The 16761-nt window shown below is 30.6% G+C and overlaps 1 protein-coding gene across 2 annotated transcripts in view; it reads left to right on the top strand.

Annotated features, from left to right (window-relative positions):
- Positions 1-16761, top strand: part of LOC113398603 (uncharacterized) — a 203398-nt gene that overhangs the window by 81326 nt on the left and 105311 nt on the right. The window contains exon 1 of one of the 2 annotated variants that reach the window (XM_026637412.2): positions 14175-14393. The exons of the other annotated variant lie outside the window; for it this stretch is intronic. The gene's annotated coding sequence lies outside the window, so the exon portion shown is untranslated. Of the gene's footprint in view, positions 1-14174; positions 14394-16761 lie in introns of those variants that run through there. 2 annotated transcript variants of the gene reach the window in all.

The following is a 16761-nucleotide window of genomic DNA, read 5'->3' as shown; positions in this document are numbered from 1 at the left end:
TTTATAACATTTAAAAATTTCGTGAACAAGTATCTATTTGAAACCTATTTGAAGGTCAGACAGCTCTAAATAATGTTTTGATTCCAATTGATAAATGGCAGTGTATAGGTTGCCAATGCGAATGTACCTATTATTAAAATAAAGCTTCTCGGTTTCTTGCTGATCCTTCTCGGTAGTAAGATCATATATAGTAAGTTATACAGGAAGTATAATTGTATTTTACTATATCTACATACACATACTTCATTAAATGTGTTTCTTCGTCGGAATTGAAATATTTTATAATTTAGAAACCTACTGTGGCTGTAGCCCTGTTTAAGGGAGGCTTCGGCCCTGTCACCAGCCTTGGAGACATTAGTTTCAAAAGTCTATTCCGTAAATATCATTACCAATATTTTTAACACGAATTTCTTTCCAATTTTCCCATAATTACTTATCGTTTATTCGATATATCAAAGCGACATGTCAATTTACAAAAGTTTGCAAAGAATTGTAACAAGATAGACCAATTTTTAAACTGAATGGAATGCGTCGTACAATAATACGAATAATAAGAGGTGTTATTTGAGAAGAACTAAGGTCAAGCTGTGAGCTTACTGAACAGATACAAAGTCTATCATCTATTTATAGTTGTAAGTATATACATGATCTCCTCTGAATTCTATTTTACCAGTGCTTGCTGGTTCAAATAAAAAAATATATATATACTCAAAACTTCTTAGATTTAAATTAATTGATTAATTTATATATATAAAAGCATGTTTTATAAAGTAATAAATAGATAAAGTATATTGTCCGATAAAAATGATATATGTATGTATAGTAGATGATAAAAATGCGTTCAATTTGTGTACAGAATATTTATCAGTACATTGTTATTGACTAATGAATTTTCGTGCAAAAAAATAACTACTTACAAATTTATATCCTGTTTTTAAATTATTTATATGTAGACGGACTTGTAAATGGTCCAGGCGACGGTAAGCATGCACCACCGCCAAAAGACATTGATGTTGTATAAAATGCAAACTATTTCTTACTTCGCCATTGCGCCATCAACCTTGATTACTAAGAAGTTATATTCCTTGTGCTTGTCACTCATTCTTTAAACCGGAATTGCGGTACCGGAAAAGTGGTAGAATAAGTGATGAGGTGGTGATCTGAGTAGCCAGACGCCCTTGCCCTACCACTAAGTATTGTTCTCAATGTAATTTCAAGCTGTTGGGACCCTATACATTTAATTAATCTTCTAAATTATTTTATTCCGATACCATTTAATAAATATGTAAAAAAAAAACTTGTATCATAATTCCCTTTATTTATGGAAATAGTTCAGCCATTTTGGGTTTAAATAAATCCTTTCAATTTATTGCTAGTAACTTCAAGGAATCTCATTTAATGTTATTATTTAAATGTTGATCGAGAGTATTTATTTGATGTGGAAATAATTTCGTTACGAACCAAACGGGTTTAGGTGATTGGATGTCTGCCACGGTCAGAGCTTGCGTCGTATAGGGATTTGCTATTTCAGAATTGAATGAATTGAATGGAAGTTTACCGTCAGTTAACAGGAACCTTTTTATATACTTTTTACAGTCGTATAATAAATCTGGAAGTGATATTTATGTAGGAAATATTTTGTAAATATTATTATTATTGATATTAATTACTATTATATACAAATATATGTAATTATTTCGTTGTCTTTGTTTTCTTCAATGCCAACGACATTTTCCGATATTTCAGATTTTCAATAAATAAAATATAATTTTAACCTTCTGTAGTATTATCTGATTATTGTGTTTTTTAAATGGATCAAGTATATTATTTAGTATGTATTCTGATTTTCTTTTGATTTATTTTAGTTAAATTATTGAGTAAATAATGTACACTTGTTATTAATAATAGTGGGTCTCCCGTGAAACTTAGCGTTTATACAAAATATTTTTTTTAGGAATTTCGCCAATATTATGAAAACTCGTTTACATTAATGTTTTAATATCAAATACTATACATTAGTTCAGTTAGAATTTGAGTATGTCGAAAACATTTACTTTAATTTTGGTTACGTTTTTCATTTCTTTTTCTTTTAAAGCCGTAGTGCCAGTCTCTAACTGGCCAGTAACTTTTTTCCGCTCTCTAAAATTAATTCTTTGTTAAATCGTAAAATTTTAGTAAATTGCAATCAAGAATCCTCTTTAATTTTCTGCTCATCTACTGGCTGGAGCTCTTCAAAATGTGACCATAACCGATTTTTTATATGCATCTTCCCATAATCACTGGGACAAAAATCGGCTTACGCTATTAATATATAAGATTAGAACTATACATTATATAAATAGAACTGTGTAAATTACTAATTGTTTAACAATTATATTATATTTTAATTTTTCTCAAGGTTAGCCCGATGTTTTTTTATTAAATATTTTTTATTATATATAATGATCGCGAAAATAATCTTGGTATTTTTTTACGTCACCTGTTATTAAAGTTTAATTTGACACGACATTACGGTTTTATAATAACAATGTCCAGATTTTAATAATTCAGATCTAAATTGAAACACCTTTATTAAGTCTCATCTAGGTTTTAATATCTTTGTAATCTATTATGTCATATGTTTTTTCTCGGTCTTTGTCGGCAGATCGCGTGTGCAACTTAATACGCCAATTGGCAACGTCGGTTGAGGGCAAATTATAGTTGTTAAATGTATCGCCTTTCACTTTTTGTGAAGGAATGAGTAGATTCGGGTTGGGGTGAATGAACTCTGATAAGGATATCTTTTTTTTTTAAATTAAATTTTCTTCAATACTTACTCAATTTAATGCCAGCGAATTTTCAATATGGAAAACCTAAATAAAATTCAAGCTTTGAAATAAGTTGTCTTTTTTATGAATAAAATAAAAAGGACGGGCATAGCTGAAAACAACAGTTTAACACTTATGTAGATATATTATGTATGCAATAAATATACTAGGAATATAAAAAAAAAAAGATAAATTGAGTAATTATGAGAAAATATTGAGAGTCTTGATAGCCGTGTGCTTATGTGTTTCATGTGCTCAAATTGAGTTTCTTCTTTTGCTTGGCGTTGTAGGAATCATCATGAGGAAACTGATGTGTCATTTGAAAATTTGCCATATTTGCATCTATCGACCCATCTGCATTGATGTGGTGTCAGGGATTTATGGTAGGTCTACATCCGGTAGGGCCTCCAAAATAGGGATTTCTAAAACAATAAACATTAAAATTCCGACGAGAAATTCCTTTTATATAGTATCTATGAATATACAATAAAATACAAGTAAGTATAATTCTCCTACTATTCACTATCTATGTTACTCCATGTTTGTTAAAATAACTAAATTTGATCTGTAGTATTATTAAAATACATAACTGAGAAAAAAAATTAACAATTTATTTGGAAAATAATTAAGGTAAGTAATTTAAAAAGAGCCGAGATGGCCCAGTGGTTAGAACGCGTGCATCTTAACCGATGATTTCGGGTTCAAACCCAGGCAGGCACCACTGAATTTTCATGTGCTTAATTTGTGTTTATAATTCGTCTCGTGCTCGGCGGTGAAGGAAAACATCGTGAGGAAACCTGCATGTGTCTAATTTCAACGAAATTCTGCCACATGTGTATTCCACCAACCCGCATTGGAGCAGCGTGGTGGAATATGCTCCATACCTTCTCCTCAACGGGAGAGGAAGCCTTAGCCCAGCAGTGGGAAATTTACAGGCTGATTATGTTATGTTATGTAAGTAATTCCTCCAAACTTTTCTGCGCGAGAGGTACTTCTAAACCTAGCCCTGTGTATGGTAGTGGAATAATCTCACTCCTCAAGAGAGGACGCCTTAGCTTAAGATTTACAGGATGTTACATTGTTTTGTATTATATGATGTTCCTAAATATTAAAAAAAAAAAACAGTTAGCGTCAACTTATCCTACAAATTATGACGGAAGTGAGTAAATATAGTACGTCTCAGTATGCAAATACGTCTATGCAATATCTACTACGATGTTGGCTTTAGATCGTTGAAAATTTACTAATATATAAATTAGTGTAAATGCTTGGTAATAATACTAATGTCGTAGTTTTTTAATGTGATGAACATACAGATAAACAAAGTGTCATTTTTGAAAAATGAAATTTCACTTCCTTCTTTATGAACGTCTTCTAAAATTAATTCCTCTTAAAGATATTTCTTGCATCCAATACAATTTTACTATAAAAAACATATTGTTGGCATAATATGTATAGACAAAATATATTATTTGATATAAAAATCGTTAAAATTCCTTCGATATCTGTTACTGTGCGCAATAATAACACGTGTATCGTATTCCGAATATTCTAAATTAGTCGGCTTTAACTGGTTTCTTAAAAATTCCAGCTTAATCTTACCGAGGAGTAGAAAACGGCGTCTAAAATAAAATCAAAACATTACTAACTAATCCATAATAAATAAAAATGCGACCGCTTACAATCACGTCACGTCCAGTGTTGTAGAAGTGAGTAAGGGTGCTTACAAACTACACGATTCATATTCAAAATAAAATTAAACTTATTTGGGTAGCCCACTAATGTTCTACTGCTGGTCAAAGACTTACTCTCTTCTTAAGGATAGATTTGAAGACAATAATACTCTAATGGCGGTTGATCGATAGACTGTCATGAATATATGACTTCTATAATATGATTATTTTATCCAACGAATAAAGTTTACGTGACGATGTTTTCATTCACTTTATTCAGTGCGATATGAATTATAAATACAAAGAAGCACAAGAAAACTCACCTTAGGCTCACAAACTTCATTGAAGATACACTTGTCTTATCATAAAAGGCAACTCTTCTAACAGATTGTTACATAATAATTATGCATAAAAAAATTATGCAAAATATTTATGCATAAAAAATTACATTACAAAGGAAAAAATGATATTTGTGATTATTATTTTGTTTATATTAAGTGTGTTATTATTACTCGTGTTGTTTTCAATATAGCATATTGTATTCATTGCTTTATTTTACACAGAAATTTGATAAATATATGTATATTCTTCTTGCTTTCAATTTTTTTTCCATAAGTAGTACAAAAAAACATAACAGAAATAAATAGGTATACGCATAGAAGAGTATGGCATATTGTCGCCAGCGTTCGTAGCTGTTCAGCAGTGTAGTTTGAACTCACCCTTATTTATTTTTACGTGTGCGGCATTTAAAACTTAATGCTTTGATTTTGTTCGTAGGACCGAGCGCTACCTTTGATCTTGGCGGTGGGCACGTAAATCTCGGTTCAGTGACAAATAGCTGAATGTTGATCGATGTTGTCTCTGTGTTTAAAATTTTCGGTCGTCCGCCATTATGTTTTATTTGGTTTTACAATAAAACACCCATAAAATTGCAAATATTTCATTGAATTTTTACTGTTAAAATTATTTTTATTTGTACATTTTGTGTTTTGTTTTTGAATTTATAGTCAAAATCGATGTATAGATTTTGACTGTGTTGTGTGAGTAAAAATGTTTACTACATTAGTAATAGGCATTCGTAGTACATGTATGATACAAAAGTAATCGTTGGAGACAATTTTGCTTCATACAGAAAATATTGATTCAATAAAATGTATTGCCTGTACTGGTAAACGACAGCAGGTTCAATTCTCGCCTAGAGAATCAGAAATGCGATTCAGTTTTAAATATTTGCTAAAATTTAAGCAAAAAATGTATGCATTTATGATCTGAACAAGCTGGTGTTTCCTGTAATTTAAATATTTTAATTGTGCTTAAAAGCCATTTTATGCTTTTTTACTTAATGCATTTTTTACAAATGATTTGAATTTATGAATCGGAAAACTTAAAAATTTCTGCGGAATTTTATTATAGAAACGGATACCTTGCCCCAAGAAGGATTTATTGACTTTAAGTAGTCGCAATCTTGGCGTTATAAGCTTATTATTATTATTATTACGTCTCGTGTACATACAATAATTATGACTGATTCTATTAAAGTGATCAATGTTACTGTGACTATATATAATATTGATGTAAGGCTACCGATCCGAGTCCTGAGTTTGAATCTCTCTATTTCATATATTCTGCACAGATGGCTAGTTGTTATCATCAGGGCAGGCGAACATAACTCTGTCATTTTTGGAATATTTATAAACTCATCAAATATTTTGTAAGCCATATAACATTTCTGTACCAAGTCACGGACACTTTTTCAAATTCCCCAAAAATTTCATGTTTAATATATTCAGGTAATATGTATGTATGTATGTTAGTTTCTTTATTACACCATAACTTTAAATGTATAAACAGAGTTGGGTATATTGGATATCATAATAATTTTTACATGATTCTGAGTGAACCTGGCATTTTTTTTTTGGCAAAATATATGCGTTGTAGGGCTTTCATATTATCTTTTTTTTTTAATTCGTATCTGTATTGCGAAATAGTAGCCCACAATTATTCGTAAATAAAATCGTGTTTCATGTATCGCGTAGACCTGATAATTTAATTTACAATTTTATTGATTTTAAGACTACTTAGCGCAATAATTATAATGATTTCGACTGCTTGTTATTTTTTTTTAAATATTTTTCTAGAAAGCGATTATAAGTACTTGCAAATTAAGTTTCTACATTTATATTACTATGCCATTAACAAACACTTAAAACAAATCCATTGCACTAAGGCACGTCTCGATGACTTTAAGATGTTTGCTTCCATAGCTTAGCCTCGATTGCTTAGCGGTATTAGGCCTAGATATGATAATGACGAATACCTAATTATTCGATCTTGACCCTTGAGCTAAAGCCGTTTCCACTCGTAGCACAAGCTCAAACAAGAAATAGTCGTTATTAGTATGTAAGGACTTGTCATATTTAACTCACGCACACACGCATACAGTTTAAAAATTTAAATAATAATTAATATATGCAATGTTATTGTAATGCTTTCGTAACTAAAGCATTGGTGGATTGATTTCAGAAAAAAACAATAATGGTTGCATAAATTTATTACGTGGAAAGTATTTTCTATATTTGGCTTTTATCTTTTAATTATTATACATTTATAATTTAATTATACTTATGTATAAATTATAATATTCACTGGAAACTATTTTATATTTAACCTGCTACTAAGTGTACAACCACTTTCTAACAATTACGAGCGTATTTATATTGTTTAATTTAAGGTTATGTAAATAACAGTAAACGTTTCCATAACACTAGAATTATAGTACATTGACTTTGCCGCGAGTTAAATATATTGTTATTAAATAAAGATATTCTGGTGTTCTCAACATTTTGTAAAAGTTTTATTTTTTTAAAGATTAGTATTTTAAATTATTTGATACCGAAATGGTCTAGTGGTTAGATCGAGTAGATTAACCGAAGAGCGCACTCTTTGAATTCCGGCAAGCACCATTGAATTTTTATGTGCTTAAATTGTGGTGTTTATTCATTTTGGTGGAGAAACTTACATGTGTTTAATAATATTCCAACACATTTTTGTTTGTGCATTATAGCATTCCGCAAACGGAGGTATTGTCGTAGCCTACCCAACCAACCTTTAGTAGGTGATATTGATTTGCAACTGAAATTGTTAACATTGGTTGTTTATCAAAAAGTATTTGGTGATAGCTTTAATCTAGGACAATATTATAAATATGAAGAAATTGTGCTAATGAGGATTTCCTACTTTAATCTAAATTGAAATAAATAATTTATCGTGGTCAGTTCACGAATAATAATTTAAACCGATTCGTTAAGATTTATTGAAAAAAATAACATAAATAATTTCTAACATAATTCTATAAAAGCACTTAACAGTTTGATAAAAGTTAAGTCCCGGTTTAAGTTAATGAGAGACCTTATTAGGAGGCAAGGTTAAGATTACCTAGTTATTGTGTTCGACTTTGCTCGTTAAAAATCAATTACGTTCCGTTGCTTAGCCGAGTAAAAATACAGAAAATTGTTAATTATTCAACCAGTTTCATGTGTTGAAGGGCTTATAAAATTGTGATAATAGAAAAAATACTTTTGTGAATAGACGATTTTTTGTAATATTTAACTGAAAAACGACTAAATCGAAATGCATAAACTTCATACCAGATCAAAATATTACCTGTTATAATGTTTTTACATAATTAAACAATTAGACAATTTATTATTTTAATCATTAAAAGTATAATATTAAATTGTTTACAACCCCTGCACTGAATGAGTTTGTATAATAATTGTTAAAATAGAAATAAGTTCAAAACCACAGTTGTTTGTTGAAGCGTTATAAAAACATACGAATGTTTGTTTTTTTTGAACGATGAACTTGGCGGTAGTTGATACCCAGAAAGAAAATTAACGGTTTCTTACCATTTCATATAATATAGAATGAATATAATTCGAAATATTTTTCTTAATAATGTGAAAAATGTATTTGACAAAGAAGGTACTGTAAGGAAGTTCGAATGTGTCCGAAACCGTTAACCAGTTAGGTAATACTGAGTTAACAAAATGGACAAACAAATTTATATTGATATTAATATTTTTATTCAAAATAAAAACTAATCTAAATAAACTAAATATCTAATAGTGTGATTTTCTTAATTTTTACGATATCCTTGAAAAGTAATTTTATCAAAGTTTGTTTAATATACATTTATCTTTATACATATATGAATATATTTTAATCGAACAATATAAATAAATAAACAAAAATATTGGACAACATCACATACATTACTCTGATCCCAATGCAAGTAGCACTTGTGTTATGAAAAATTAGAAGTAACGACGTTACCACAAACACCCAGACCCAAGATAACATAGAAAACTAATGAACATTTTCTACATCGACTCGGCCGGGAATCGAACTCGGAGTGGCGTACGCATGAAAACCGGTGTACATACTACTCGACCACGGAGGTCGTTAAACAAAGTTATCGTATTAAGTATAAAATTCGCTAAATTAAAAATTGCACGCGCCAAAGGGAAAAATAATTAAGTCCAGTTTTAAGTCCTGAATATCCGTTTGATTAGAAATCGATAATAAGCAAACGATTACAAAACGTTCTGCAAAGGGCTGCCTACCATGTCATGTCGACTGACTGGTAGTAGTCGACGTGAACACAGCCGCCGATACATTGCTGTCAGAACACTATGAACAGAACATGTTTGACTAGTATCCTATGACTTAAGTAAGCACGTAATACTAGATACACATAACTACCGGGAATCGTAAACGAGTTGTGTCATCATGTAGAACATCTTACACAAATCTCATCCTACTAATATTACACATGTGAAAGTTTGTGTGTTTTTTACGCAATCACGCAAAAATTTATGGACAGATTTGAGCGAAATTTGAAATAGCCTATACCCTTAACTTAACAAGGGCTTCGCATAAACCCCCTTCCCCCCTACCTTCCACGCGGACGAAAGCTAGTATAAAATAAAATAGGATATTGTGTTTGACATTTGATGTTATTTCAATATCTCTTGACTGCTCATCATGAAAGTGGGCATATGTATGTGTTCTTTTTTTATGGAGAAGGCTTTTTTTATACTTTGTTGTTAATCTTCACTAGATAGCGTTGCAACTCGTCCTCTATAACATTAGTCCGATTGTCATACAAAGAGAATTGTTAAACTAGACTTTAGTTCATCAATTCGAGTATATAAACTTATAGAGCGGATTCCGTTAATATTACATAATACACGCTTCGCAACGATGCAATTTACTGATAAAGTATATGAGTAGAAAAAAATATGTTTTTAAATACATTTATTTAATAAAGTATATTAGTTTCTTTGATTATTTATAAACTGCTAACGCTGAGATTCGATAAAATTGTGGGCAAAAGTTGGTCACTAAGTACCTACACACACACTAGTAAAGTATGACGTTTTGCGAATGTCAATCGTAGCTGTCATATACACCAAAATAATAAAGCTGGCACGTTTATTGTAGTTCTCTTGTAATAAATGATTTAAGATTAGTTTTATAAGTAAATAATATAAATGAGAAATTTGAGTTAAACAAAAATTGGTTAAATCGTATTTCTATTGTGGAACTTAGGTCACCATTTGTCTACAGCATATAGATTCAAATTTGGCTAATTTAAACTACCAAGGTTAAAATTTTATTATAACAGCCAGTTAACCGACCAGCAGTTTCGCAGTGAACGATTTTTTTGGTTGCATGTGATTTTGAAATAAATAGTATCATTAAAATTATTATCTAAATTATTAATTCGAAATATATAATTTAAAAAACCATTTTAATCTATATTAAATGCCTAAGATAAGGTATGAATTAAAATTGCCTCCAACCTATTTACTAATCTTTAATAGATAAAAAAAGTTTTATGAGTATATACAAGATATACCTTAAAAGATAGACCGATACTATCGCGGACTTTTCTGCTACATTGTTTTAATGAGGAGTTTCAGGGGTATCCTCTAATTAAGGCAGCGATAGCCATCTCAGCGTACAAAAACAGTTTTGACATCCCATCAGTCTATGAGAGTGCACCTGTGCTTAAACACACAAGTACTCTGTAATATCTTGTATACAGTCCGCTGTTAAAAGATTGATAGTAAATAAATAAAATACCTTCAGTGGCGCACTACTGTATAAAAACATTTACATATTCATAATTGCAAAAGCTTAAACGTACTTAACGTACGTACAATAACTACCATGCGTTGTGACGATCTCGTTTAAATATATTTTATTCCCGGCTTCATTAGTTTCGAATACAGCATGTAAATACCGCTTAAGTATAACAAATCTCGAGATAGCATCAAAGAATTTCATACATCGGCCATTACATGGCGATCCTTCATACGAAAATGAATAATTCATATTACACACTGAATCGCTCTGAGGCGAGTGAGTGTGTCAAATTCAACAAGTAGGTATCAATACATTAGATATTGTCAAATAGCGACGAAATATGTAAGCGAAAGGCGATTTGTGTTAATGTCGATAGTTAAATAACTTTTTGTTAGTATGTAAAACACCACTCTGGTTTATAAAAATAAAACTGTTGTTATACGACCTTTACCAGAAATATTTCGGATATTTCAAGAAGTTATACTATATATATATACATAATTCTTATCATAAATGATAAAGCGAGTTATTTTTTTACGTTACATTTTAACCACTTAACCAATCATAATTAAATTAGTCAGGGGTACTGAAAAGAACATAGCCTGACCAAACATCGCGGTTGGACGGAAACGGTAGAAGCCGCGTGAAGTAACTAGTAAATTATAAAATTAAGTCACAAGAAATTGGCAAAAATTACATAACCCGTAGTGACAGTGTTTTATTTTGTTTGCGATGAAGTTTTCTCACACAGGACTATGGACTTAAAGTTGGTGGAAAATATATTCATAGAAATAAAATTTGTACCACACATCATAACGGTTATTACGACATGCGAACGAAACTGGGTCCTTTTGCTAACTATGATTTTGCTAGGGAAATCTGTCTGTATGTAAACATGTAACATGACAGATTAAATTAGTAAATTACACATTCAGCATGGATTTTCGTAATACTCTGTAATATCTGGTGTATGACCGATTACGATAACGATTACAAAGTGCCGCCGAACCATATTAGTGTAATACGATTAGATAAGTAATTCAGGGTTCGTGAGAACAAATAATTCATGAGAAATAACTGATCATATTAATAATAAATTGTCTGTTATAGAGTAAAATATCATACTTAAATCAATAAATTACAACTTTCTGTGTAAATTACTTTAATCGAAATTAATCACATTTTTTTATTAATTTCATATATTGTTGCACAATACAAAATGTTCATATGTAGGTACTGAAATTACATAGGTATATTTTTATTTATATCTATACCAATATTATGAATGCGAAAGTAACTGTCTGTCCGTTAGTCTTTCACGGCCAAACAACGGAACCAAATTTGACATAATTTACGAAGGGAGGAGTAAGCATAGGGTTTTTTTAAACCTATCCCCTAAAACGTAAGCGGAGTCGCGATAAAAGCGAGCTTAATGCTGGAACAGTGAACATTAAGTACTACATGTGAAGAGAATGAATGAACGAACATTTGGAGGAGGTTAGAAGCTGCTTCCTTCACGCTGCTCCATTGCGGATTGGTGGTTGTTTTTCTTCACCGTCAATCACTTCTTTTAATCTTCATCACCATCTTTTAATTAAAGATTTTATCAATAGTTGGGAGAGTTACAAATCACCAGTCTGGATCAATTGAAAATCAAATCCGCATCTACAGAACTCCTGCAACTGTGCATAACATCCCTATCGTCACTGGAGTATAACTGCATTTGCATATTAGTAGACAGCTCACACGTCTATTTGTTTAAAACTTACACATTCAATTTATAAAAGCGGTGGCTCGAAACAATTACAAAACTTACAAGCCAAGTGCAAATATTCAAAGCAAACAGATCTGATGCACAAACAAAAACAAACCTTATGACGAAACAGTGAACTCTCAAATCGCTAAACACTAAAATAATAAGCGGTTAGACAATGTGATCAAGTATAATACCCCAGGTCTGCTCTGGACCGTATTTAAACAATGGGTATTTAAAAAGGGTACAATTTGTGCGTTTTACTTGCAAATCAATATTTAGTCTTAGAATAATCCCGCGTTCAACTCGTCGTGCAACGTTTACAAGATGTGGAGTAATATCACGAAACTCATTGAGTATTGTATAATAAACTGTTCGTGGACATTCCGATTGATTGTTCTGTGTAACTCCTTTGCGAATAAAGATTTCTTTGTTACATTTACTAAATTACGAAATATGCGTTATAAATAATAAGGATATTTGAATTCATCCAACATAATTAAATTAAACCTAAAACTACGACGTATTCAGAATACAGTTTCGATCGATTTTGGCGTCACGCACATTGAAATGGTTTTAAAAAAGGCATATTGCTTAATGCAAGATTATACAGATGATAAAAATGTGTGGAGCTAATACTGGTTGATTTTCAGAAAAGATATATAAATTTGATTTTATTTAACTGACATAATTTTGTATTTCAGATGTTGGAAAACAGCAAATATTGCGTTTCTTACCGGTTCTTTAAGAATCTACATTCCAAACCGGTGATAGCTTTACGTTTACAAATCTTTAAAATGACGCTCCAAAAATGCTTTAAAGCCTACTTGGATAAAGTATATTTTGATTTGACTTAATTTGTCGATTACTGATACTCACTATCATTTTGTTTCTAAATCTTACCTAGAAGGTATTATATATTAATATAGTTTCCTTTAAAGGTTAATATCGTCTAGATCAATCTCATGCAGTTCAATTCCTACTAGCTTACAGCTAGTATACATGTATCAATACCATAATTTAATGAAATGCTATTGGGTAATCCACCAAGACCAAAATAATGAAACCCTATCGCTCATTAAAACTCTTTATTTTCCATACTTTAAATATATATATAATCTTGTGTATGAAGTCATATAATATATTTTGTTAGTGTTTACAATACATAGTTTTTTAGAAATATTTCTTCCTATAGTTTCTTTTGTTTGGATTTTTTTTATAACGGTTCAAAGTTACAAAGCTTTTCCTATCGGCTCAAATATTGAGAAGTCTGGATAGTTTCTTCTATTGAATAGCTTCCTTTAGCTAAGCTATATCTGAAGCAGCTTACTTACATAACGTGATTGAAAATATCTATAACGAAAATTATTTTCTTATATTAGGTTATTTTTAATATTTAATTAAATGTCGTTAAATTTAACGTGCATTAATTTTAAGGAATTCGGATAAATCTACAATTTAGTAGTTCTTAAAGATTAATTCGATTATTACAAATTATTTACCATGAAACAAAATATTTAACTAAATTCATTCAAATTTTAATATTATTATTGTGTTTTTTTTTATCGTAAACCAATTGAAATCTGGATTAATTGAGATAATTATTTATTTAATGTATTGAATTTGCAAAACTCGTTATAGGTTCATTATGTGAAGACTAAATAATCGTAACGGTACCACTATTAGCATTTTATCGGTGCAGCCGTAAATCGTGAAACAATTGCGAAAGCTCTTCAGCTAAGTTCAATAGCAGCGTGTGCGCAAACCATGCAGCGCGGACGCAGTGCCCGACGCACGCGCAGACAGCCAGCACGCGCGACTTGACAGCGATTTGAAAATCGAACGCGCAATTTGACATTTTCGATATTTTTTTAATTTGTACGTCGGACCTTTAGTCACGATTTCTTGGTGATATTTTGTGATGAAAATTGATTTTCGAATGTGCTGTGTTGTGAATTTGTTTGGTGTTTTTCAGCGGTATGAGCGCTTCGTTTAATTTTGTTACAGGTAACATAGATTAATTACTTTTCTAAATATAGTAAGTTTTAATTCAAATCAATTACGTCTTACAGCTTATATATACTTAAAGAAACATAATATTATAAAGAAGTTGTAAATACTTTTTTATAAAACGATAAATTATAATATTAAAAAGTTCTTGGAATATATTGATTGAAACAGAATTAAAATAAAATAAAAAAGGCTGTAATGGTGTATAATTGATTATTTAAATAATTAATTATATTACACAATGATCAAAGTATCTAAAGATATTTTTATAAACGTATTAAATAAAAAATCTACAATAAACATCTTTAAAATTTTCGTCGCCTGAGAAATTGTCTCATAGTCCATTAAACTCATTAAGTTAATCAAATAAGAAGCAAATAATTAATCTAGATGACCGTGCAAATCTGATCACATTATGAAAAAAACTTAAAATCATAAATAATTTATTTTATTAAATGTTATTCGTGGTTTATTTGCTAAAAAAGAAGAACATAACTAAGAACATAAAAAAATAAAAATTAATTAAAAAATTGTTGCAATTATTTTATCCGTTAACTAGCTGCTCTCCCCGAATGACGTAAAGACGATACCGATTTAATCTCGTAATATTTCAATGAAATATTGCATCAAATAGGCACTTTTTCTCTTCCCGTATTTAGCACGACGATTTCATTTACAAATTAAATACTTTTTTCATTGTCTAAACGTCATCTTATTATACATATACTAAAAATAAATAGTATACAAAATCGTGATCAGATTAAACCTTTTTTAATTCTATTTTTTTGTAATATTCTCAGTTCTAATTTTAAATATTTATTCCATTATGTTCCATATACGTTATACATAACAACTGTTGATTAAACACAGGTATTGATTACAGGCAATAAACGAACATCGCAGTCTTTGTCACATACGTCTTAGTGGGCGTAGCGCCAAATGGTTCTCTTACTACGACTATGTTAATATTAAATAGGGATCTTTTAAAATGCCAAATAAATTTGTAATTTGTTGTAAACTATTATTCGAGTTTTAATCTTAGTTCTCGTCATATAAAAGTAATAATAAGTTGCTTGTTATTTAATTTGCGTGTCGATAAAGGAAGAGTTTTTCTACTGTTCACTTCCTAACATGTGCATGAAGTCTCAGGCTTAAATACCGGGTCCAGATTGTAAGATTCTGTTAAGAAATGCTCAGTAATAGTCTGGAGTTAGGAATTTTGTAGTATTACATTCTCGTGCCTTAAACAAACACGTAGAGCCCTTTGTACTGATCCTGATAGATCGTTTAGTTTTAAAAAGTAGCTGTTTGAAACTGCTCTTAGTTAAAAACCCAAAATATAATTATGTACATGTCTATTTATATATAAGTGTATCATAATCAATAGAATTGGTGTATTTTGTAGCAATCTTAGTCAACCAATCAAACGATCCGATCTAACCGTTAACTCACGTCTTTTTTAAGCATCATGTTTAATATCTATAAGCCTCAGAAAATAATAATGATGATGATAGTCTAATAAAAGCAGCTTGTCGTGGTTTTTTTTAATGTATGTCATATGTACGCATGTAAAAGAAACATCTATGCAACCGAGGGGGGGAGACCTTAACAGAATTAAGCTTATCTATTAAAATCTATTTAGCTATTTTCTAATATTTGGTGAACATATAAAAAAAATCTTATGCATCCAAAAATGTATAGGCTCGATTTATCGATTATTCCCTAGACTAAAACCTGAAACCTATGATAATCCACGTGTATCGAATTGGCTAGCTCGGTTTCTTGTTAGGGATGTATCATATATAATTTTGTATTTCACATCAGTACCCATTCCGTCTCCCTTGAGTAATATTTTAAAAATATATTTAATTTACACACACGGCTCTCTCGCGTTTTTATTACATGAATAGTTGAGTAAAGAATTACCTCACATAAATGAGGGAACTAAAGAAATACATCGATCAGCGTGAACATTTTAAATAAGCTACGACTAGACAATTTCAAGATCAAAATACTTATAAATCAACCGGAGTCGACTTCCAGCAGCCGCACGCTGAAATGTTGATGACTTACCCTCCTAGCATCGCGGTGACACAAGGTATAAACTTTCGCGGGAATTATATTTTATGTTCCAAAAATATATACTTTGGTGTCGAACAATATGTTTGGATTAGTGCGGTACCGACCACTCATCGTCCCACGGCTGTAAATCTGTTAATTAGTGATAGAGCTCTATGCTAGCTCATTCGTATTGGTACCAGCTCTCTTCTTTTACAAAACATTAATCATTTGTATTGATGGGTTCCGGTTTAACTCACCCTGAGTTAGCCAATTACAAGTCTAGACTGATAGAGTCTTGAGCAAT

This window comes from Vanessa tameamea, chromosome 14 (assembly GCF_037043105.1).
Source record: "Vanessa tameamea isolate UH-Manoa-2023 chromosome 14, ilVanTame1 primary haplotype, whole genome shotgun sequence".
In the NCBI taxonomy this organism is placed as follows: domain Eukaryota; kingdom Metazoa; phylum Arthropoda; class Insecta; order Lepidoptera; family Nymphalidae; genus Vanessa; species Vanessa tameamea.
Note: the sequence above shows the minus strand (reverse complement) of the source record. Positions and strands in the feature narration are given on the sequence as shown.